Source organism: Chenopodium quinoa, unplaced genomic scaffold, assembly GCF_001683475.1.
Source record: "Chenopodium quinoa cultivar QQ74 unplaced genomic scaffold, ASM168347v1, whole genome shotgun sequence".
Classification (NCBI taxonomy): domain Eukaryota; kingdom Viridiplantae; phylum Streptophyta; class Magnoliopsida; order Caryophyllales; family Amaranthaceae; genus Chenopodium; species Chenopodium quinoa.
Genome location: NW_018745675.1, coordinates 518117 through 544703, shown reverse-complemented (window position 1 = coordinate 544703; position 26587 = coordinate 518117). Strand labels below are relative to the sequence as shown.

The following is a 26587-nucleotide window of genomic DNA, read 5'->3' as shown; positions in this document are numbered from 1 at the left end:
TTCCAACGAATGATGAACTCGGTCTTTTATGATCAGATTGGAAGGAATGTGGAGGCGTACATCGATGACATGATAGTCAAGTCAAAGATACAGGCGGATCATCTAGCCGACCTCCGAGAAACCTTCACCAACCTCAGGCGGCATAAAGTCATGTTAAATCCGAAAAATGCGTCTTTGGAGTTGAGTCTGGGAAGTTTCTCGGATTTTTGATTGATCAGAGGGGCATAGAGGCCAATCCGGACAAAGTACAAGCGGTGATTGACATGCAGTCGCCTCGCACCGTCAGGGAGGCTCAAAAGCTTACCGGGTGCCTGGCGGCATTAGGGAGATTCCTCAGCCGGTCAGGCGACAAGTGCCTGTATTTCTTTCAAGCAATCAAAAAGAGGTCGAGGTTTGAATGGGGTGAAGAGGCTGAGGCGGCATTTCAAAGGCTGAAGCAACACTTGCATTCTTTGCCAAGGTTAGTGAGTCCCCTACCCCAGGAGGCTCTCTACATGTACTTGGCCATCTCAGATCATTCCTTGAGTGCCGTTCTCCTTGCCGAGAGAGACGGCAACCAGCTCCCGGTCTACTTTATAAGCCACGTCCTCCGGAATGCTGAACTTCGATATCCCATAATTGAAAAATTCGGTCTGGCATTGTTCAAGGCAGTCAAGCGGTTGAAACCGTATTTCTTGGCTCATCCGGGTTACCGTTTACACTGACCAGCCGCTCAAAAGGCCTATGACCACTTTAGAGTCATCCAGAAGAATGATTAAATAGGCTGTGGAAATTCAAAGTCTAGAAATCACTTTCGAACCCAGGCGGGCGGTGAAGGGTCAGGCGTTTGCCGACTTCATTGTTGAAATGACAAGGCCGATACAGCCGGATAAAACTGATCAAGTTTGGAAAGTTTATGTAGACGGGAGCTCTACGTTGAATGGTTGTGGGGCAGGCGTAATTTGTCATTCTCCAGAGGGGGACAAATACGAGTATGCTCTACGATTCAAGTTTCAAGCTTCGAATAATGAAGCTGAATACGAGGCCTTGCTAGCCGGTATCCACATGTGTAAGGCAGCCGGGGCAAGGAAAGTTAACGCCTGCTCAGATTCTCAACTCATCGTTAGCCAGTACAACGGTGACTATGAGGCCACCCATCCACTAGTAGAAAAAATCAAATAGGCACCCCCCTTTAGCACCGGTTCTTGAAAACCGGTGCCAAAAGAAATGGGCGGGATTGGAAAATAGGGAGTTGGCACCGGTTCGATCCAAAACCGGTGCCAACTCATTTAATTAGCACCGGTTCAAACCGGTGCCAACTAATTAAAAAAAAAACCGGGGTCCTGCGTGCTTTTCTTTCTTTCTTTCTTTCCACCCGTTTTTTCCATCTTCTGTTTTCACTCTAGTTTTCGCCCTCTCTTCCACGCACCATCCCGAATTTCACCTTCTCCATTGAAGGGTTTACGAGCTTTCTCACTCCATTGAAGCATCACCTCCTTCTCTCTCCATATCTCTGGCCTCCATTGAACTCGTGCTCTATATTCTCCATTGAAGCCGATTCTAAGCTTTCTCACCTCCATTGAAGCAGCTTCGAGGTAAGGTAATGTGGTCTTCTTAATCTACTGAATTCCTTCGCAATCTAGGGTTTTTCGTTGATTTGGTTTTCAATTTCGTAATTTTAGGGTTCTGGTTTTAATTAGTAGGAGAAAGAGAGAGTAGGTCCTACCCGCCGCCACTCACCCTTCGCCGGCCACCGTCCGTTCCTCTCAGCCGTCCTTCGTGCATCGGCCACCGGCCACCAGGTAATGGTTTTTTCCTTTTTTTTTTCGTTTTAAAAAAACATTGCTAACCCTAACCACCAGGTAATCTTTTCACCCTTGATAGTTGCATATCTTCTTTACTAGTCTCCCAATTCTCAGTTTTTCTTTGATTTTTAGAGTGCAATGGCCAGAAGATTTTTCTTACTTGTGTACCTTCATATTTATTCAGATGTAGATATTTGCCTTGTTCTGTATTCCTGTTATGATGTTTCTGATATGGGAAGATGGGTTTCTGTTAGAGCTTTAAAATTGGTTTTATCTCCATCACTATAAAATTATGAGGTTTGAAAATTAAAGTAGAAGAAAATTAATCCTAAAATAGTTTGTGTGACTATTAATTTCGGACATGTATATATAATTTTAGTTTCATGCTCGCAGAGTTAGTGTCTCCCTAGATCTACCTTATTATTTCAGGTACATGTCTTCCTTAATCTGTGCTCAGTTCCTCATTGATAACTTAGCTAGCTAGCTACTGAGACTGAAGGCTAGGTAATTCAAATTTTACACAGATTACATGGTTTTCTAATATAGCAACTCCATCCTAGAAGAATACTCAAAATAAGCAATGCACTCTGAAGCTAATTTGATGCTCGATTTGCTCACACATCAAATTAAACTGCAACATTTCCTTTTCGATAGGCAAGCTCGTACACCTTTCTCAACTTGAGCTAGCTACTTGCTCCTTAAATTTCCAGTAGTAGTGCAGCTTAAATTGCATTGAAAAGTCAATTTATATATATGAGAATGCTTCAGATAGATCAATCATGAAATATGCATTTATCCTGAAGTTTTTCACTACTTTATCTGACATTAGACTTTGCAATAACAGCTAGCTAAGATAATGAGTGCACCAGAAGGAAATCGGTCTATGGTGATGGTGATATCAATTTCTCAGCTGTCAACGAACGTATGTAAGGTACTTACATACAACTTTGAGAACATTATAAATTAGCTAGCTAGTAATAGTTTCAGTATGAATTTTCACATAATAATGAATTGTTTTGCTGTTTTTAGTTTGTCTTAGGCTTTATAGCCTATCTGATCTGGTTGTATACAGAACAGTTAATGTATGCTAAAAAGAGTGAGTGTTTGACTTTCTTAAGGGTAAGATTTTGAGCTAAACTCGGAAAGATTTCCCCAACCACACACACATACACTGCACACACAAGCAAAGACAATTTGCATATGAAAAGCAATAGACTAGCTTGATGATCTCCCGGAACATGGTACACCCACGCTCATTTTTTATTTATTTTTTTTTCTATTTTTAATCATTCAGAGCTCTCCCAGGCCGACTCCACTAATGGGATTAAGGCTTTGATTGATTAATTCAGAGCTCTCTCAAATGAACAAAAGTGAAAAACTCGAGTATATATTAATGGACATTCCCCAAGAATACTTTCTATACATTGATATCCTAAGAATTTTAGATTTATTTCATTGTTTGGATATGGACATTGAATGGTCAGCTGAGTCAATTAAAGAATATGGAATTGATTTATATATGTTGACTATAATGAACCTTATACATCATACTTTTAAAGTTGTATGTACTTAACTCCTTACTAATTTAATCTTGTATTTCCTGGGAAATGGCTAGAACATTTGATTGACTCCTTAGATAACCTGATCATATCATGCAAAAAGCTAAGTTTCATTTTATCTTTGGCTTTAGATGAGCAAATTCTTACATTTAGGTGATGCTCTTTGTTACCTTAATTTCTCTTATCTTATCTTATATCTAATCCTGAACTTGTCTATCTAACCTTATTAACTCTTATATTATCTTTATGTCAACTTATCAGTACTTATCAGTACTTATCATACCTTATTTTAAGAGATCTTATTGAGCCTTATATAGGGTCCACGTTATCAAGACCATATTAGAAATTATTAACCCTCATCTTATATGTATGAACATATCAATCCTTATCTTATATTATCAGAATTGATTATCTTATTTGAACTTATTGGCTCGTATCTTATCAGAACTTATTGGCTCGTATCTTATCAGAACTTATTAAACCTTAAATAACTGGAAAAAAAATGTGAGAAGAATAGAGCCTTAATAGGTACTTCCTAGTCGATTGATCAATAGTTTAAATTTGGAAATTTATGACCTAGTCACACATTGATCAATGTCATTAAGTGTTTTCCTTTTTAATCTTCTTATATTTTGACCTTAGGGCTACATGTATCATATCCCTTTTTATATTCTAAAAATGCACAAATTCCTATTTTTTTTATTATAACCAAACAACCACATAAATGAGAACACAAAGAAAAATAACTTTGGTCACATTGAACATCTTAGTGTTAGAGGTCATTGATTTGGTTTATAATTTCAATTTTACCGTATTACAATTGATTTTCATATACCTTTATATAAAATTGAAACTAACATTTGTATTTTCTTTTAAGTATATGCTTCATAATAATGTTCAGTCTTTTTTTTTTATGATTTTTTTTTCTTTCTATTTTTTAGAAGTGAATGACTGAATTGTAAACTGATTAAATTTACTTTAATAAGTAAAAATGCAACTGATTTCCAAAATGTAATGAAGCAAACAACTTGAATCATAACAAAATTAGCAAGAAAAGTTTCAAGATTGTGAGTCCAATATCAAAATTAAAGCTTGAAACATGGACTTTACAAAGATATTTACAAAAACTATATACTCCATAGTAATCAATGCTTAGTTCTAGGTTTACAAAACATATATAACCTTATGAATAAAATACCACCTATAGCATATATACCAATTATAGTATGGTTGAATGGACATTAGTTCTTAGTACTAATTATATATGCATTGAAAGAATATAATTAATTTTGGAATTGTGAATTACTCACACTACCACAATCCATATAACATCTGTGGCAAGGTGAAAATGAAGAGTAATTTTGTAATTTTAGGGTTCTGATTAGCAACTCAATGTGTAAGCTTTCACTAGGACTTTACTACCCTAGGTACCTTAAAATAGCATGGGATAGTTGGAGCAATGTAGGTTCTTTTATCTACTTCAGGTTGGATGAAGGGTAAGGGTGTTATCTGTAGACTAAAAAGCGCTTTCTTCTGCTCTATCCAGTTCTGGAAAAAGAAACACTAACAGAAAATGTTCATTTGCCTTTTCAGGTGGTGCCTTTTGGCCTGTTTTCATTATTGCTAATATTGCTGCACTGATTGCTAGTCGAGATATGACTACTGCTACATTTTCATGTATAAAGCAATTGACTGCACTTGGCTATGTTGTGATATAATATTTCTGTTGTACTATCACTGCTGTATACTTGTTGCTGTTGTATGCTTAAGGAAGCTAGACTCTTTTCCTTTTCCCTTTTGCCTTCCTCATTTTGGTATTAGGTGAGCTTACCGTGTCCAAAAGTTTGGCCATTGTCTCGAGGGATCCAAGTGGAAAGGAAATGAGGCGGTTTTCATCTTGTGAATGAGATTTAAATTTGTCTAAGCTTGAGTTTTATCAGAACTTTCTGTTCATACAAAATTGGTTAAGCATCTTGGGTGCTAAAATTTTTCTGCTTTCAATTATTATCAATCTTTTGGCCAATTTGGCAATAACTGCTTCCATACGGCTTCGGTTTTGGGCTAATTTAGTGGTGGAATATGCAATGGTTACAGCTATGCGACTGCAGTTTATGGCAGCAGAAAGACGACTTCCTGATCAATTTACGGTAAGATCATCTTTTGTCTCTTGCGATTCGATTTTAGCTCATAACTTATGTTAGTCACACCTCCTTATGTTCAGATCCCTACAGTTGCAGCGAGACTTCTCTTGCTAAAAGTTTTTGACTGACAAATAGTCATTGACTACTGGTCTTCCTCCCTAATAAACAAGAACTATAAGACATTCTTTAGGAACGTTTGAATATTTGATAGTCACTGTAGTTGTAAACTGAATATTCGTGTAACGGTGATTCATTGAACTTTGAATAGGATGGAATATTTGTGTAACGGTGATTCATTGTCCTTGTACGAAATATTCCCCCAGATGCTGATGAATCAATTAGTGAGCTTGTGGAGCACTTTTTCTGGTCAATCACCCTGATCATTATCTCACGCATCAGGTCAGGCATCTTCAGTTTCTTGCTCCCTTTCATTTATTGAATCTATGAACGTTAAGTGCGAATGCTCATGAGGGGTCGATTTTGCAATTCAGGTGGTTCATAATGCAAATAAGCTGTCATATTTAGTTGAGGAAAAAGAAGCAAAATTGGCTGGATTACTACGAACTAAAGTTTTTTAGAAAGTCGGATCAACGGCCCATGACGAAGGTATTATTACTGCAATATGCAGCCATGCAATGGTTCGTTTAACACACATTAGCATCTAATGCAAATTCTTTTCTTGATATTGCAGTTTGGATTTCTTGGCCTCTTTGAACAAAAAGTTGATGCCATAGATTAAAATGCTGCTGAAATTGAGAGACTACATAAAGAAGTGAGTTCCTTTTTTTTAGCTTTTCTGGTTCTTTTGTTTGTCTAATATGTACATTTGAATAAAATTATACAAGATATGAAGCAAATAAGGTTTTTACTTTCAAGCTCTTCATTTTTTACAATAAGAAATTATCTTAATTAAGGATAGTAATTTTTGCAATCACACAAACGAGGCACATGAGCTGGAACATTGTCATTAGTTGTACTATGCTATTCTATCCACACTGCCTTTGACGAATATTATATGTGAGAAGAAAATTGTGTACCAAACAAAGAAATTTTGTGCTGAAATATGCTTTTGGAATCCAATGAAGTCAATAAGTGCTTCCTCCCTGTACCTGATATGTTTCCTAGTATTGGGTGGGAGGGTCATTAATGGCTTGGGAACATCTCAGTAAGTCAGGGGACGGTAAGTATTGGAAGGGGATGACTGAAAATTAGTGGACATCCCGGAAACAGCAATGCCCTCACTTGTGTTGGTTGTGCACTCCCTTCCCTTTAGAAAGTAGTCAAAGGAGCTGCAAATCGGTTAGTGTAAATCTACTACCGGTGGCTGATTTCACCGAGCTCCTGGATGGGGCTGGATCATTAGCTTTCCAGTCAGCCTTTCCATGGCATGAGTCTCCCTCTCCTTTATAACTCCTTTTTTTTCTCTCTTCCTAACTCTCTCTTTCTCCTCCTTTGCTTAGCTATTCCATATGTTCATCTCAGCATCCCAATTTTTGGCTTATGAATTCCTTTGGCTTATGAATTCATCTCCGTTTCATTCTTGTACCCAATTTTTATCCACTTAGGTTGATTCTCTATTGTGAATTACTCCCAGCAAGCTGAACCAAGGCAGCAGCCCCAAGTAGCACCCAGCAGCAACAAAAGGACAGCAGCCAAGCTGCAGTACCAACACAGACCAGCAAGAAAGGGAGCATGCTGTAGCAGCCTGAGAAACTAGCAGCAGCAGGAAACTAGCGTAGCAGTAGCACCCCACCAGCAGACCCATAATCAATTGCGACACAGTAGGAAGCACCAACAAGGAGCAAAATGCACCAGCCAGTACTGCAAAACAGGCAGCATATAGATATCAGAACCTTTTTTTTTTTTTTTTTTTTAAGTTTTTTAAAGTGTAATATTACTAGTTATTGTAGAAAATATATGTGTTTTATGTATATTATGATTATATATAACTATTTGGTACAATTTAAGTGAAAAAATGCAAAAAAAAAAAATAATTATTTTTTATTTTTTTTGGGCACTATTGGCACCGGTTTGGACCAGAACCGGTGCCTAAAGTGGGGTTTTTTTGCATCGGTTCTTGATAAAAACCAGTGCCAATAGTGTTGATAATAAAAAAAATAAAAATTCGCGCCTTTGAAGTTGGCACCAGTTAACCGGTGCCAAAGCCTTTAGTTGGCACCGGTTTTGAACCGGTGCCAAATTTTTGAGGATTTGGCATCCCTCAAATCCCCAACGGTTCAAAACCGGTGCCTTAGGGGGAGTTTGAACCGGTGCCAAATTAACTTTTTCGTCTAGTGATCCGGTGATGATTAAGTATCTTCAGGCGGTCAAAGAGGAGGCTGGGGCATTTGATGAATTCAATCTAAGTCAAGTACCCAGGTCCGAGAATAATCAGGCGGATGCACTATCAAAACTCGCATCATCCGCCACATGTGATACGCCTAGGTCAGTCTTCTGGGAAGTCATGGAAAAGAAAAGCATTGAACATGACCCCATTGGAGTTCAATTCGAAGCTCCACTTGGATGGACCCCATCCGGGATTACCTGGTAGACGGCACTCTACCGGGTGTCTCATCAGAGGCGGCTGCTCTTAAAAGACGAGTATTAAGCTTCGTAATGCACAAAGGTGAACTTTTTCGGAAGGGTTACTTGCAGCCGCTATTCAAGTGTGTTACCCCAGAAAGGGGAAAGGAAATACTGGAAGATCTGCACGCCGGCTTCTGTGGATCGCATGTTGGTGGAAAGACCCTAGCCAAAAGAGCCAAGCAACAAGGATACTTTTGGCCTACCCTTGAGGCGGATGCATTAGATCTGGTAAAAAGATGTGACAAGTGCCAGAGGTTTGGCCGGCTGATTAGGCAGCCGACAACTAATTTAACAGCTATTCACAGCCCAATTCCCTTTGCCAAATGGGGCATGGATATTTTGGGGCCATACACTCCTGCCCCAGGCGGCAAAAGATACCTTTTGGTGGCTGTTGATTACTTCACCAAGTGGGTTGAGGCCGAGGCGGTAAAGGGTATCAAAACTAAGGATGTTATCTCCTTTATCTGGAGAAATGTCATCACCCGGTTCGGTGTACCAATGTCAATGGTCTTTGACAATGGCCCCTAGTTCGAAACGCCTGTCCTAAAGACTTGGTTGCAAGATCAAGGGATCTCCCATTACTTTGCATCCGTTGGTCGTCCTCAAGCAAACGGTCAAGTTGAAGCTTTTAACAAGCTCATCTCAGGCGGCATAAAGAAAAAGATTGAAAAGGCAGGCGGTCTTTGGGCAGAAGAGTTGACTCATGTTCTTTGGTCTATCAGAACTACTGAGAAGGGGTCAACCGGTGAAACTCCATTTCTTATGGCATATGGCACCGAGGCGGTACTTCCCATTGAATTATATGAGCCAACACTTCGAATCATGTTATATGATGAAGAGGCGAATTGGGAAGCCATGCGCCTGGCATTGGATACTCTTCCTGAAAGAAGGGGCAATGCCGCCTTGCGTCATGAAATCTACCGTCTGCGCATGACGAGGGCCTACAACAAAAGGGTGCGTAAAAGCCCCCTAAAAGTTGGAGATTTTGTGTTACGAAAGCTTGAAGCAACCAGTAGGGCAAACGAACAAGGGAAACTGACCCCAAATTGGGAAGGACCTTACCGGATTTTTGAAGAAGTTAGAAACGGCACATACCGCCTGGAAACCCCAGACGGAATGCGGCTCCCTCGTACCTGGAATGTAGATAACTTGAAAAAGTACTACTTCTAAGGATTTTGTAATTTTTTTTAATAGTATTGAAATGTGAAAGCATATAATTTCCATTCATACAATTGTATTTGCACCTGTCTAGTGCAAGATCACAGACGGAAGAACACCTGTTAAAACCACTGCTCCAAAAAGAGCAGTCATCCGGCGACACCCATCCGGGTGAAATCGTTGAAGAGAACAACTCCCTTCCGGGTGGTACATTGTTCTAGCGATCCAATAACTCAAACGACATTCTCTTAAAAGAAATTTACAGCCGTTAGAAATGATCCATTGCATCTAGGTTTCACCCGACAAGGACCCAAAAGTGGTCCATCCGGCAAAATTAAATTCCTAGAGGGTTACTGCAACCGGGTATTATCTAAAAGCCACCTAAACGGTTTTATAACCCACCCGCCATTTCATTGTACCAGCCGGGGCAAGGTTAGATCAATCACTGATCACCCATCCGGCTGCCATGAAACTACTGCCTGTTTACCGTTGGAGTAAACAGTTGGCCATTTCAGGGGCATTTTATTGTACCAGCCGGGGCAGGAGTAGATCATTCAATGATCACCCATCCGGCTGCCATGAAATGGCTGCCTAATACCAGCCGGGGCAGGAGTGGATCATTCAATGATCACCCATCCGGCTGCCAAATGAAACGACTGCCTGTTTACCATCCGGGGCAGGAGTAGATCATTCAATGATCACCCATCCGGCTGCCAATGAAACAGCTGCCCGTTTACCGTTGGAATAAACAGAGCCATTTCAGGGGCATAACATGGTATCGTTACTTCATCTGGCATATATAGAACGGCTGATCATATTAACCGGATGAGTAGTAAACAATGTAAAAAATTGTAAAAATGCATAAATAAAAAACCAAAACATAATGCAAATAGTAGAATAGCAAAACCGACTGCGTCGGTTAAATAGATTAAATATTTATATGGAAATGTTAATCGGACCCCCGTCCGGGAAAGATACATACAAAAATACTCGACTCGCAGGCTGGAAAAAAAGATAGAAAAATTGTTTATGGTTGAAGTTGTTGAAGCTCCGGCTGTTGGACTGCATCGACTGGAACTTCGGTCAACTGCTCCACCACTTGCTGATCCTCCGCCTGAGCATCTTGATTAGCCCCATCCGGCTGAATCACGTTGTTGCGCTCAACCCGCTCGTCGAAAGCGGGAGGAGGGTCAGTTCCGAGCACCTTAGCCTCGTAAACTTCAGAGGCATACTGGTATCGAAGATTCCAGTATTCATACTCAAAATCCGGGTGGATCAGGCTCCAAGCGAGCTTCATGCGTTCTTCGCAGTCGGCCTCATTTTCTCCAATCAGGCGGAGTTGTTCTTGTTCCAGCTCTTTTTTATGAGCCGCCTGATTGTTTGCAAGTTCAGTTATCAGCCGGCTGTTGGCCTTCCGGAGATCGGCATTTTCCTTCTCAGCATTCTCCAGGGTTTTAAGGTCAGTTTGAAGATTTTTGACCTGGAGCTCAAGCTCATCAACTCTTTTCAATGCCGCCTCCCCAGCTTCAGCCGCCTTCTTCAGCAGCTCCTCCTGTTGCAACTTCCGTTGTTCAGTTTCCAAGTCATATGAAATGGCATTGAATTGGCAAACGTCAATAAGCTCAAATGCGCGCTTCTGAGCGTCTCTTACCTCCTCCTACTTCTAGCGAAGAGGGACGCTAAGCCCATCAACTCTCAGCAGCGTCTGCAATATCAGCCGGAAAAAGTGTTAGGAAAAATAAAAACAAAATACATGCATCCGGTAAAAAAAGGGGTATTGCTCAAACATAGGCCATCCGGTTTATGTACCTCAGCAAGGAGAGAAGTGATCCGGTCCAGATTGACCGTGTGCACAGCCGGCACAGCTTCTCTCTCTGACCGAGTGATGGTCTTGACCATCCTCTTAGCATATTGCTGGTAGTTTGGACGGCTGGAGGTGGTATCTGCAAGCATAGAATCATCTGTAAGGTATTGGGCATATGCCTCGCCAATATCCAATCGGTGTCCAGAAGAATCCCCGGATTGGCTTGCTTGGGTTTTTACTCTCATATGCCCAAGCGGCCAGGGGGGATCGAAGGCAGAAGTGTTACCTCTCTCGGACTATGGGGTCAAAGCCCCCCCAGCCACTAATGAACCGGAGCCCGTCTGAGTACGAGCATCCGGTCTTGCCGACTCCACCACCATTTCAAAGTGGGGAGTGAATTGCAGGCTCTTCCCTGCAGTTGTTGGCCTGTCCTTGTCAGGCGTTTTTTGTTTCTGACCTGCAGCCGGGGCAGGAGCCGCCACCCTAGGCACTTTGGCGGCTAGCTTGGGAATACTCCCAGCCGGACGTTTTTGCATACTCGCTACAGAGCGAGGTATGACTTGGCTCCCAGCCTGAAAAGTCACAATAGGATGCATCCGGTAAAAACCTTTGTAACAAGGTAAAAGGTGCATCCGACAAAAAAAAATAATAATAAAAATAATGTGTACAGAAAGATGGTTCAGAAAAGACTACCCCGGCATTTTTGGCGGCCATTGCCGCCTTCTTCTCCTCGAGCTGCTTCTTCCTTAAGAGGATGGCAGAGGTAGCCGGAGTCTTCTCTGGCGATACCATTCTTTTTGCTTCTTCTGCAAAACAAGAAAAGAAAACATGGTTAGAGATCAAACAGAGCATACCCATCCGGGAAAGACTTGATCAAATCAGTAAACCTACCCTTGCTGAACATAGTGCTCAAGTTACAAAGAGACAAAAAACCCTCATCCTTAAACCAGTCCGGATGGGGTACCCGAAATTGGGGAACTACGATCTCACCCCCGTCATCTAGTGGGGCGGTTGTCTTCAGATAGAGACCTTTCTGCATTATGTGGTCCCATGCCTCTCCCGGTACTTTAGGGAGAGCGCATTTCCTTCCCATTAAGGCCGGGTGCTTATTGTATCTACGCAGCTGGCGGTTAAGTTGGGGGGAGGGGGAAGAGACCACGTAAAATTACTCTTCCAATTACTCCACTTGGACGGCTTGTCCAAGGTCGTCATGTACTCAGGAAGCGTGGTGAGAGTGTACCACGCATTCCACCCACCCGGCGCTCTGCTTAAATAACGCATGTGCCCAAACGCCTGCCAGCTTGGCTTGACACCCTGCAGTTCGCAGGCGGCAATATATCCAAGAATGTTGACCCATGAATTAGGAGTTAACTGCCATACACCTAAGTCATACCCCTTCAGTATGGCTTTTATGCAATGATGGATAAGGAACCGGAGGCCGGCTGTAAACGCCGCCTCATAGCAGCCGAAGAAGATGTCGGCATGATCAACGTCGTCGGTCCAAACGACGCTTGCCTCTACAGGCAGGACGACCACTTCCCATCCCTCTCCAACCGGCTTTTTCTGCAAAAAAGCAGGGAGTGTGGCGTTCAAAGTGACCACATCCCTGGCGGACATGGTCCTATCAGTCGGGTCACCCTTAGCCGGCCATTTGTAGGCCTCTTCTTCAATGGGAGTCGCCTCTTCGGAAGACTCTTCATCAGGGCCAGGGTCGGACTCCCCATTATCAGCTGACCCTTCACCGGATCCCTCTCCGGATTTTTCACCGGATCCTTCTCCGGACCCCTCTCCGGATTCCTCAGCGTTGGAACCAGAGCTATCCAAGATATTGTCACCCGGGGTACTAGGTGTACTTGGAGAATTTTGCGGAACTTCCTCATTAGGACCCACCTCAGCCGGTTCCTTGGCTTGTTCTTGGTTTATAGGGTCAACCGGGTCAACGACTGCATCATCGGACTGATAGTCAGGGTCGATTGCTGTCACTCTGATCCGAGCCATTCTGTCCTGCACATGAACAGAGACGGTCGGATTCGATGTAGGTGAAAGTTGTTCCAAGCACCCCCAGACGGCAATCCCAGTCCTAGACTCAGCCGTTCCTGGTGACCGGCTGACCACAGTCGTAGGCTGTGCCGTGTGTGCATTGGTGGAGTCCATATCCTAATGCTATGCAACCGGAAATAAAAGAAAGTGACAAGTATAGGATGCAGGCGGTACCTTTGAAATTTGAGATTTGATTAAAAGATTAGACCCTACTCCGAATGTGTTTGAAGCTGAAATAAAGAAAAATAGATCAGATATATTTAATGGACTCATTCAAAAGCTCCCCAAGCGGTGGATTCCGGATGGGGTTTATTTGAATGTTTGAGAAAAAGCTAAAGGCTGCTCAAACGACCCCCATACAGTGAAATACCGAATGAGGTATATTTGGATGTTTGAGAAAAAGCTAAAGGCTGCTCAAACGACCCCCATACGGTTAGATGCCGGATGGGGGACATTTGAATGTTGTTTGAGAAAAAGCTAAAGGCTGCTCAAACGACCCCCATACGGTGAAATACCGGATGGGGTATATTTGTATGTTTGAGAAAAAGCAAAGGCTGCTCAAACAACCCCCATACGGTTAGATGCCGGATGGGGGCTATTTGTATGTTTGAGAAAAAGCTAAAGGCTGCTCAAACGACCCCCATACGGTTAAATAACGGATGGGGGATATTTGGATGTTTGAAAAAGCTTAAGGCTGCTCAAACGACCCCCATACGGTTAGATGCCGGATGGGTGTTATTTGAATGTTGTTTGAGAAAAAGCCAAGGCCACTCAAACAACCCCCATACGGTTAGATGCCGGATGGGGGATATTTGAATGTTGTTTGAGAAAAAGCCAAGGCTGCTCAAACAACCCCCATACGGTTAGATACCGGATGGGGGTTATTTGAATGTTGTTTGAGAAAAAGCCAAGGCTGCTCAAATTTGAATGTTGTTTGAGAAAAATCCAAGGCTGCTCAAACAACCCCCATACGGTTAGATGCCGGATGGGGGTTATTTGAATGTTGTTTGAGAAAAAGCCAAGGCTGCTCAAACAACCCCCATACGGTTAGATACTGGATGGGGGTTATTTGAATGATGTTTGAGAAAAAGCCAAGGCTACTCAAACAACCCCCATACGGTTAGATGCCGGATGGGGGCTACTTGAATGATGTTTGAGAAAGCCAAGGTTGCTCAAACAACCCCCATACGGTTAGATGCCGGATGGGGGCTATTTGAATGATGTTTGAGAAAAAGCCAAGGCTGCTCAAACAACCCCCTTACGGTTAGATGCCGGATGGGGGCTACTTGATTGATGATTGAGAAAGCAAATGATGCTCAGACAACCCCTATGCGGTAAAATGCCGGATGGGGGTGCATTGAGCGCATCTTTAAAATTTCTTTGAAAAATCCATAGACAAGAATGATGACCCAACCGGCTTCAAAACCGGTTGGGGTTTTTGAAATCATTTCTTGATAAAAACTCAGAAGTACCCCAGACGGTGTTAATCCGGATGGGGGTGTTTAGACTGCATAATGCTTAAGTTGAAAAACCCCTCAGACGGGGCTATGCCGGCTGAGGGAGAAGATTCAACAAATGGGATATGGGTTAAAGGCCACCCAGGCGGCATGCAACCCGGATGGGGTGAAATGTTTGAAATCGTCAAAAGCGAAAGTAAAAAGAAAAAGGGCAGCCGGTACCTTAGAGATTGAAGAAAGGGCACCCAACCGGTCGCCGGATGTGCTTAATTTGAAAGTGCCGGATGCAGGAAAACTAAGGAAAAAAATGCAGCCGGTAGCAGAGCTCTCTCAGAATTTTTTTGAAAAATAAGCAAAGTGAGGAGGAGAGAGAGGGTGTCTTGTATTTATAGAAGGAGCAGAAGGCGAAACGATGCCTTCTGCCCTAAAAACTTGAAATTTGAAAAAAGGAGGAAAGGAGACGAACCGTCTCCTCCCATGCGTCTGACATTTGTCACAGGTGACACGTGGACATTCCACGTCACACCTGTGAGGGGCAGATGTTTAGGGTAAAATACCCTAAGACACGTGGCCCAATAAAGGCCTGCCACGTGTCAAGCTTGCAACGGTCAGCAAAGGCCCAAGCCCTATGCGACACGTGTCATTGTACCCTAATTGAGGTACAGTTCTCCCTACTATAAATAGTAAGGGCAGACCTCATTAATGGGGATCAAATCATTTTCCCACAAACCAACAAAACACAAATCCCCTTGCAAACACTCTCAAATCGAGAAACATTTATTGTCTTATTTCCACATTTAGAAAGAGACTAACTTAATCTTCAGAGGCGGAAGCCCCAGGCGGAGTATTCCGTTATTTGTGCAGGTACAGGCGAAGGAAGGAGCATTCTAGGAAATTGTAACTCTCCCGTAGGACACATAAAAAACCCCCAAACAATAAATATTGGAAAATGAAAGCCTATGTTGACGTTTCAATATTAATTTTGTTAAAAATATTATTAAAATTGTACATATTGGTGTGTTCCCTCTAGGTTTTCTCCTTGAGAGGGTTTTTTTGTTCCCTCTAGGGTTTCTCCCTTGGGAGGGTTTTCCTAGCCTCCATTGCTAGGTTTTTTCAATTTTGGTGAAGGTTTCCTTCTCTCTTATCCCCTTTCTCTCCATCTCTACCATCGCTTTCCTCTTGGTCTCAGTTGTGAATCTTTGTAGGGGCATCCACTAGTGTTCTTACCATTGTAAGCCCCCAAAAACCTTTTAATTGCTTTCAATAAATAAATATCATCCTTAAGATGATGATTTTTCTCTTGAGTTTATTTTCTTTTTATGTTTTTATGGTAAGAATTGAAGATCTATGGTTTCATAATCTCTACAAGAATCCGGAGGACCACATGAGTATTTTCACTCAAACGACTACGCATTAATGGATTTCAAGCCGAATCAGTGCGAACTCACTGATTGTATTGCTTCAGATGAAGTTTTTTATTAAGGCGACTGTTAATCAAATCTACGATGTATTTATTTTTAAGGTGTGTACTTGTGTTGAAATTTATTATTATTTAGGAATTATATGTAAGTGCCGTTTGGCTATATTTTATCGATGAAATCTCTTTTTCTTCTTGTCAAAAAAAAAATGTACATATTGGTAAATGGCTGTTTATCAAATACTCAATATAACTTTCTTTTTTCATATTGTAGATAATAAATATAACCATATTAAATGATAAATATATCCTCTAACCAACCATTTAAGACCAAAGTAGTCATCTATACGTGATATATGATATCAATAAATTAAATTACATATGCACCATCCGATCTATAATTCTCTAATATTCCATTTAAGGTTAATCTATAAAGATCACCTAAATTTTGCATTTTTATAAATATTCTTAATTACAAGAAAATAGTACTCCATAATAATGAAAGTTATGGGACAACCTAATTAAGCTTTAAGAATATTATAATTATTTGATACACTCCCAGTCTCCTAGTTATCATGTAGGTACCAAAGCTAAATAATTAAGGGGGGATAAATAATCAATAACAATGGTTATATACGTAGTATATTAAATCGCACCTAACCTAAATAGTAGCTACGGTTTCCATGTTCTTCTAGCTTCAAAGTGACAAGTCGCAAGCATCAGACTACTATAACAAATTATGCAACCTAGCTAAGGCTAAACTACTCTCTTTCATGATTAAATTCATTCACCCATCACATTACATAATAACGATCATTGGTTCAATTCAATGTTAAGTACTCCCTCCGTATTTTATTACTTACTTTATTTCTTCATGTATGCGCGGAGTTTTAGTAGGAATAGTAGAGCGTATTAAAATATGATGGAAATGGAGTTGGTTAAAGAACAAAAAAAAAAAAAATTCTAAAAAAGCAAAAGTGAGTATAAGTGGGAAGGAGAGAAAATATGAAAAATATTAAAATATGATATAGGGGGATCACTAATGGAGAGGAATATAGTAAAATATACCTAAAAGTTTACAAAATAGGAAATTGAGCAAGTAATAAAATACGGCCGCAAAAGGAAAATGGAGCAAGTAATAAAATACGGAGGGAGTAACAATGCAACCTAGGTTTGGTTTTAATTCCTATTGCATGATCAATCGACTCGTAACACTTTTTTTTTGTTTTTTTAATTATCATCTAATTGTGCGTATTCTTTTGGGTAAAAATACCCTGGCCACATGGCCTAATTAGAAGGTGACACGTGTCACCCTAGGAGAGGTTCTAAATGAACCAGTCCCTAGTTGCCACGTGGCACTAGAAGTCAGCAAGGGAACAACGACAACCTTCAAAGCCCAATTCTTGAGACAGCCCATCACTCCTAGGTTTCCGTAACCTAGGATAGGAGCACGAATCCCAAGACCTTATAAAAGAGAGATGTATCCCACCTAGGGAGGGGGATTTACACATTTTATTCACAAAAAACCAGAGCAGTGAATAATTGCAGATAATTAATTCTCACCACCGAGAATATACCTGATCTCGGAATCCGAGAGGATCCCACCTTTCTTTCCGCACTTTTTACATTTTCCGAACACGTTCTAACTTGATCGTCGGAGGCGGAACTCTACCCAACCGGAGTCTCCGTTGTTTTGGAGGTACAGGCGCCCGAAATCCAGTCTTGGTGTTGTAACTCTCCCGAGGGACACAGAAAAACCCGAAACATTTGGCGCCGTCTGTGGGGAGAGTAATTTTGAGATGGCTTCGCATGAGTCTGTACTGCATGTCAATGAGAAAAGGCCTACGGCCAAAGTTCAGGTTTATTCAGACCAAGACAGTGATGAAGACTTTGATGTCGACACCTATGTATGTAGCTGCTGACGGTTCACTCAGAACCAGGCGCACCTGTCCCATGGAAACAAGGGAACGGAGGCAAAGAGCAAGTTGGTCCAAGTGAGCCAATCAGACAGCCGTCTGGACAACCCTAGGCGGCAACAGAAGGCGCAGCCCCGGTTACCAGAGACGAACTCATGGAATTCATGACAAGTTTCAAAGGGGAAATCAAGGACTTGATCAACAAGAAGACGGCTGGCTCTAGCAGGGGTCAGTCGGCCAAGGCACCTTCTCCCTCAGAGAAGAAAAAGCCTGTCAAGGACCGTGTGCCCACTCCGCATCCTAAACCAAAGGAGGGGAACCGACCCTTGATTGATCCAAGAGCCGATTCCCTGAAACAGGGAAGAGGAAGGCTGTCCGGCATGTTGAGCCGGATGGATCAAAGAAGACTTATTTGGGTGTCTGGATGTTAATCCAGCAGAAGAAAAATCAACAACCGTCTGAGTCGGCTTCACATCGACTTACCCATACAGCTTCCAAAATACCTCAATGAGGTATTCGCAATCTAACTGAGAGAGTCAGTCAAGCGGCTTGTCTGTCCACACTGGCCCTCAGACGCGACAGCCAACCACCACTTCCAACTATGTGTCGTCCTAGACGCGACAGCCAAACATAAGCAAGTAAAACCAATCGGCTGCATAAACAATCGGCTACCTGAGCATTCGTCCATTCAACGCCGAAACTTCGAATGAGTTGTTAAGTACAAAAGCATACATGCGGCTTCTTCATGTGCTACAAGCCGGCTGTTAAGAAATTGTGCTTACCTGATTGGTCCACAAAGCATCCATCCTGGTTGGTTATTCCAAAACAGGCAGCACCTAAACCAGCCCCTCAGAACAGGCGGCAGGTAGCCCTTAGCACCTGGCCTTGTGGCAGCCGGCCTATGCCCAACTACGAAGCAGCAGGCGGCCCTTGCAACCAATGCAGCCAGCCATGTTAAACAGGCGGCACTTAATGCAGCAAGCCAAGTTAAAACAGCCGGCTGCAAGCGCTCGCAAGTGCGTTCGAAGCATGGGTGCCTAACTTTGAGCAGCCGGCATTTAGTGGCCGGATAACTCAATAAAATCAAGCAACTTCTCGAGGGCGCTTAAGCTTGAGTGGCCGACACTTCGATGATGGGCACTGATAAATAGCACCACATTGGCCTTCGCAAAAAGGCTAGCAGGTGACGCCACAAGTGTTATCCTTATCATTATTATGATTCCAAATGGCATGGTCACTTGTCATGCATAAGACTAATGCGAGTCTATCAAGCAAGAGAGGCGGCATGAATAGTAGTCGGCCCCCTATACGACGAAGTCTCGTAGCTATGAAAGCAGCCGACCCTCATTAATGACATCAGCCAGCAATTTCACTAAGGGGCCAAAGACCGACGACAAATGTGTGGGCCGAGCCCCGAGATGTCTGGATGCGTAGCGCCAGCAATTTCACTAAGGGGCCAAAGACCGACGACAAATGTGTGGGCCGAGCCCCAAGATGTCTGGATGCGTAGCGCATGTGCTACTCAACTTGAGAATCAAATAAAAAGATAGTGCCTTGGGAAAGCATTGCCTGGTTAGCCTAGCCTAGGTAGCTTAGACATCAATTAAATCTTCAATCATCATCATCATTGTTAAAGTTCAAGCGGCACCATGACCTGGTCGGTCGAGTGTTTGGAGAAAAACAACCTCCTAAAATTAGAGTCGCGAGCCGCATAAAAACAAGTTTAGCATGACCACCTCTTCCCATTCGAAGAAATTAGAGTCATCAATCAAAGAAGGAGGCGTCCCAACGTCATCCATCCTCCATGGAAGGAAACTAACTGATCCATTTTCTCTAACACTTGTGATTATTTCAATACTTGATACTGATTCAGAAGGGCATGCCGCCTGTACCTTTACAGTTGGCTACTCTCCATTGAGTATTTTACTCTATCTTCAAAGGGGCATGCCGCCTGTACCTTTACAATCGGCTACTCTCTATTGAGTATTTTACTCTATCTTTAGAGGGGCATGCCGCCTATACCTTTACAGTTGGCTACTCTCCATTGAGTATTTTACTCTATCACCAGAGGGGCATGCCATCTGTACATACAGTCGGCTACTCTCCATAGAAGATGGCCGACTGGTTCCAAAACAGACGGCCACCCTCCTATACTTAGCTAAAAAAAGATCAGAGGGACTGGTTGACCCTGTGCCTAAACAGGCGGCTGCCCTCTTCTTACTTAGCACCTACGTTCATCAAGAACTAACCAAGGCCACAAGCCGGATGATCAGCCCAGGCGCCAGGCCGACTGATCCTCTCTTAAAATTAAACTAATACGACATGTCCCAACATCATAGCAGACGTCCGGCGACATCCCTCCGGATAAGATTCGTCGTAGAGAGCAGCTCCCTTTTGGGTGGAATAATGTTCTATAAACTAAGCACACGACCCCTAAACGACTGTCCCTAAGGACAACCACGTAGCCGTTTAAACCTGAGACAAGGATAACTCTACCACTAACCGAGCTAGTGGTAGCAGTTGACATCTGAGTCGGGTGACCGCCTGTATTACTTGGGATAAATACAGGGGGTACCTCTTGAGTTAATAGCCAACAAACATTGGCGAATCAAGGGGACCAGCCGGCCTCCGCCGTCTAGTACCTCTACTACTCAAGCAGGAGTAACGGCGACTGAGTAACTCCCATGTTAACTCATAGTCACTCCTTCAAACTTAGTATGGAACCTAAACGGTATGAGTAGTCCGCCTGTTTTTTACCAAATAGGGGGGCTCTCAACCACTATTCCTACTAGGTTACCACTCTTGAGTTAATAGCCAACAAACATTGGCGAATCAAGGGGACCAGCCGGCCTCCGCCGCCTGGTACCTCTACCACTCAAGATGGAGTGACGGAGACTAGTAAACTCCAATGTTAACTCATAGTCACTCTATCAAACTTAGTATGGAACCTAAAAGGTATGAGTAGTCTGCCTATTTTTTAGCAAACAGAGGTACTCAAACCAATATTCCTACTAGGTTAACAACCTTTGAGTTAATAGCCAAACAAAACTTGGCGAATCAAGGGGACCAGCCGGCCTCCGCCGCCTGGTTTCCCTACTACTCAAACCCAAGTGACGGAGATAGGGGAACCCCAAGGTTACCTCATAGTCACTCAACTAACCTAGTACGGATACTAAAAGGTATGAGGAGTCCGCCTGTTTGTTGGCAAACAGCAGTACTCGACCACTATTCTTACTAGGCTGGCTATACTTAAAGCTTTCGTCTGTAAACCCAACAGGCGTAGCTGCTTCAGTTGGACGTCCTGTCTGACGCCTGCTTCTATGCAGCCACCAAAGCAGACAACCAGCCATCTCCCAACAAAATAAACTAAGTACCAAACTTAGTATATTGCATTAAAAACAAGCCAAGAGGCCAACGGCCGAATAATCTTAAAACGCTTACCCCCTGTGCAATAGTTGACAGTCCACCTGATCAGGGGCTATCTACATAGTGGGGAAAAGAATCGGCATCTGTCTAGTTCGGTGGCAATCATTATTATGATTGATTATCTTTGAAAATGTCATACCGCCCAAGGTATCAAAATTTTCTAAGTTAATCAAGTCCATCTCCCATTAGAACTAGACAAGATGCTGACCCAACAAGCTTCGAGGGTCTAACTTTCGAAAGGAGCAATCCCTCCTAGAAAGAGAGATTACTCCTTCCGAGGGGCAAATGTTTAGAGTAAAATTACCCATGACAATTGGACCAATTCGGACCTGCCACGTGTCCACCATGTGGGCTAATCAGTGTCTGCCACTTGTCACCCTAAGAGGTCCAACATGGACTAATCAGGCCACGCCATGTGGCCCATAATCTGCCAACCTGGAAAGCGGCCGCCAAAGGCCCAAATCCCGAGGCAAGCCTAATCAGTCCTAGGTTTTCCCAGAAAACCTAGTATTGGGCACGTACTTCGAGGCTATATAAACATGTCATTAGCCTCCATTAAACAACAGAATCATCTCACCAAGAGAAAACTATTCCCACGTGCATACTAATCGCTAGACCATACTTAGCATTATTTGCACTTCCTAATCACTCCTCTCCCTGGAGGAACCAGATCACCCTTTTACTTTCCGAACCTTTTTACTCCACCTACAAGTACTAACTTGATCGTCGGAGGCGGAGCTCCCACCACCCAGAGTCTCCGTTGTTTTGCAGGTACAGGCGCAAGGATACCAGTCCCAGAATTGTAACTCTCCCGCAGGACATTAGAAAACCCCGAAACACTTGGTTCCGATGCTTCCCGCCTACACTGAAGGGCATTGCCCAACAATGGTTTGGCAACCTGCCAGCCTGCTGCATCAATAGCTTCAAGACGCTTGCGTACTTGTTTGCTTCTAACTTCTTTATGAACATCCCTGCTAAGAAAACAAGTCTTGACTTGGGTGCAATACAACAAGGGGATAGAGAAGGGCTAAGGTCCTATGTCAAGCGGTTCAATCTGATAAGAATTCAGATTCAAGGGCTGTCTGACGAAGCGGCGTATACAGACTTCTTTAAAGGTTTGAAGGACGGGTTGACCTCTAAGTTCGACCTCGTCAGAAAGAGAGTTGCTACTCTCCAAGAAGCTCTGATGGAGGCGAAAGCCTATATACAAGCAACTGAACTTTGAGCCATTAGTAAGCAGTCGGACCCCAAGAAGTCTGACAAAAAAGAGAATCGACTAGTTCACTCAGGCATATTGCTATTTAGTTGCAATATGACCATATTTCTCTTTGTGCAGGCACTAGAGATGGGATTGTTGGCTCCAGACATGGTCTTGTACCTTGATATATCACCAGAGGTATACCTTCATTCAAAAAGCAAGCTTTGGAATTTGGGTATTATTTGCAAAAACATTGGTTGTTGAATAGGCATTATAAGAATTTTTCCTTAAGTTTCACGAATAAGAATTTATGGGACGTACAATTGGTTTAGTAAGATATGAGAATTAGCCGTTAAACCAAATCTTAGTTTTTTTTTTTTTTTATATCTTGCATTGGACTGCACAATTTTAATGCACTAAGTTGAACAAGTATGCCAATTGGTGTATTACTTTCCATTTTTATTTATCATGATCCTTAATTGAAAGAAGGTTATACAAGTTACAACTATTTATTATATTTGATAAAAATTAAGGTGTATCTATTGTTATATAAGTAAATGCAAGTTGTTCTCCACCAAATCTTAAAAAATCAAGTCAAAGCATATCCTAATATCTTTTTTAAAAATGCAGAATACTGCAGAAAGAGGTGGTTATGGTGATGAAAGATACGAGCCTCTTGATTTTCAGGGGAAGGTCAGCGAAAAATATCAGGCCCTTCACGATGCCTCATGGAACGTAATGCTCTTTTCATGAATTCTTAATAACTTTTAGCTTTCAATGTTATTTATGCCATTTTGGGTATAGTAAATGGTTTTGACAGTGGTGACATTGTCTTGCAGCCTGATGACTGTAATATTATGTAGTGCGTGTTATTCTAATTTTCTTTTTCTTAAACATTTTCCAGTTTCTTGTAAACATTGTTTTCCAAAATTAATTCTTGTCGAAAAATAATTGTTTATATGTGTAGCAGCTTTCCTCATATGAGGAAGATTTTAGTGTCAGCTTGTGTTACGATTCTGAAATCACTTTTTATAATATGTAGGTTGGTGAGATTATTAGCAAATTTGAGAAGAAGATTTTCTCTTAAAAGGTATGATTTTAATTTCACATGTTTGGAGCTTTAAACAATTAGTTCCTCTGTTTTCAGCATTGTGTAATTAGTTGCGAGGTTAATTTAAAGCTATCTACATATATGATGCTAAGATTAATCCTAATAGTGCAGAAATGTGTTTATTGAAGTCTAGAATTGTCTCCAATTATTAAATTATGCATTACGCATGCTGCCAATACATTAGTGAATAATAACTCGAACCAAAACCGGTCGGATTGAGACTCATGATTTACTGTGAATTACTATGTGTTTTGAGATGCTCTAACTGTTTATTTGAATTTGAACTAGCAAAGGTGGAAGAAGGTTTCGAGGCATTTGTGAATCCTATTGAGTGCTCTCTGGTTCCTTCCCACGTGGACTATCCTTAATGCTTTGGTCTATTGTTAGTTATTTGGCTCTATAATGAGAGCTTTAAAACTATGACCACCCCTAACCCTCAGAAGATAAATTACGCTTAAAACTTATCACTCACAACACTAACTTTCATTCTTATTTTGTTCGTGTAGGGAAGATGGATTTATGATATGGAACCCTTTGAGCTAATGAGGTAGGAAAAACCACTGATGAAGCTGAAGAAAAGAATAGCAGAAGAAGGCTCTAAAGTTGTAGTCTCTCCCTTGATTGAAAAGTATATACTGAAAAACCATCATCGTGTAAGCAGTTGAATGCAGGTGAGTATCGCAATCTACTTCTCCTATATTCTGCATTATGGCACAAATATAATCATAAACAGATTTTTAGGTGACTGCTTTTTTTTAAAGGGAATATTGAAACTAATAATCCCACCTTTTAGCGGTCCGCTCAAAATAATCCGATCTTTCAATATTCTCACAATAATCCAACCTTTTTCATATATCTTCTCCAAATGGCCCTTGACCGGTTTTATGAAGTTGGTAACCGATAAAAAAAGGTAAGCTTGCAGTTGGTTCTCTATCCTCCATTGATGAAGATCTTTCTTCATGATTTCTCTCTCCCCCATTTTTGAAAACCCTCTATAACAAACACCCATCCCTTTAAGGTTAACAATTCCCTTATTATCCATATTTTTCATAGGGTTTTTCTCTATATTCGGCGGCGAGCCAAAATTCATCACGAACTTTCTGGGTTACTCAAATTTCGCATAGCTCACGGCTATTGAGAAAACATTGAAGATGGAGTCTTACTTTTGATGTCTTCTTTCATGACAGTAGTTCTTCTTTTCATGTTTTCTTTTCTTTCCTCTTTGTTTCACACTCCTGTCTTTACTCCCTTTTCCCCAATTCTATTTTTGTTCCTGATGATCATCTAATTCTTATTTCTTCATTATATTAAAATTTCTCCATAAGATATACTGGTAACCATGGAGGGAAGGTGAGAGAAAGAATCAGCAACTCCACAGTATGTTAACGACGTGAGTTCACGAGGAATATGTAATTTCTATTTCTTTTTTATTTTTTATTCTTTTTATTGAGTTGGAACATAAACTTAGGGTTATAATCACAAATTTTCCATTGAGATAAACGACAAACCTGGGCCTCCTCTTTTAAATATACCTACAGCTTGAAATGAAAAGGTAAACTTATCATGTGTCTCTATATCTTATACAATATTGATTGATTATTACTGTAAACTATCAATTATACTTGGTAGATAAGCAATGTGGGACCAAATAAAGGGTTCAGAGTCCTTTAAACCCTTGTTGTAGTTCACTGATGAAGATATCAAATAGGTGCGCTTCCAACTCTAATGTTCAGATAATTTTAGATAAGAAAAGTTGTAGTCCCACTTTATATTATTTCAAATGTCGATTAGAATTGTCCCTAAATCTTTTACTTGTTGCATCGGTGTTTGATAGGATTTTTATCTAATATCAATATCCATTAGGGGTGAATTATTTTGTTGCATTGCTAATGTAGGACAATGGAGGAACATGAGTGCAACAATTCAAGACTTTAGGGATAGATTAAGGTCTCCAAAGCCAAAGCCTGTTCAAGATGCCCCTTCTATTTCTTCAGCCTCCATGCATCAGGCTCTTGTTTTCTACCTTTGCCTGTTGTACATTGCTCGCTAATCATGTGAAGGATGCTTTTTTTTTAAATTTTTTTTTATTATTATTATTATTATTATTATTATTATTAATTTTAATATACACTTTATAATTGCAATGATAGTTACACAAGAATATGTTGGGCATCAAAGAATGGACATTTGAATTTGGTGTTACCAAAATGGTTTCCATAGATTATAACGGGAGAAGTGCTTTAGGTATTTAGTTAGCTCTAAATTTGTTAGCTTCTATTTGGCTTATTTTAACAATATTGTTAGCTTAAGTGCTTTAGGTATTTTATTACATTTTTTTTAGAATTTTAATTCAAACACATTTTTTTGGAATTTTAAATCGGTGTTTGTGACTTTTTTCTATAGTCGAGTATTAAATGTTGTATTGTATTTGTTATACTCCCTCTGTGTTTTAATAAGTGTTGGTATTTGTGAATTTTTTCTTTGGTCGAGTATTAAATGTTGAATTGTATTTGTTATACAAGTAATGAAATAGTTTAATACAGGATTTGGTGAAGATATACAGGTTGCTCCAAATGCTCTAGTTTTCGGAAATTAAATGGCAGATTTGTGGGTTGTGCTTAATATCTATTTCACAAAATACACATGTCGTTTATTTATTTGTGAATGACATGGAACCATAAGAGGAGAGTGGTGGAATGAGTTAGCAAAGGGGAAAAAGCTAAGTGGGACAAGACTTCTAGAAAGAGGTTTGGGGGGAAAGGAGGAGATGACGACATTAGAGAGTTAAGAAGACAAATAATTGCAAAATTCCTGAAAGATAATGACATTACAAGATGAAAATACAGAATTAGAAAATGAAGATCTAAAGAAATTCAAAGTAAGATTGAGGAAGGAAGGAAAATGATTTTGAATTTATGAAGGTATTAAAAAGGAGCAAGGATAGGAAGGAGAAAGAGATCGAGACCGAGAAAAAAAGAGTGTTTGGGGAA

At 41.3% G+C, this 26587-nt stretch overlaps 1 long non-coding RNA gene across 5 annotated transcripts; it reads left to right on the top strand.

Annotated features, from left to right (window-relative positions):
• The first annotated feature begins 1359 nt into the window (after positions 1 to 1359).
• On the top strand, positions 1360 to 23206 carry LOC110717247. 5 transcript variants are annotated; one of them, XR_002510700.1, is made up of 8 exons: positions 1360 to 1579; positions 1662 to 1781; positions 2629 to 2715; positions 5438 to 5490; positions 5753 to 5883; positions 5976 to 6090; positions 6176 to 6256; positions 23117 to 23206. It is a non-coding gene; the product is annotated as an uncharacterized LOC110717247 (long non-coding RNA). The 5 variants fall into 5 exon arrangements; XR_002510699.1 differs by lacking the exon at positions 23117 to 23206 and adding an exon at positions 7079 to 7348 and having other exon boundaries at positions 1360 to 1574; XR_002510702.1 differs by lacking the exon at positions 23117 to 23206 and adding an exon at positions 7079 to 7348 and having other exon boundaries at positions 5808 to 5883.
• The last annotated feature ends 3381 nt before the right edge of the window (positions 23207 to 26587 follow it).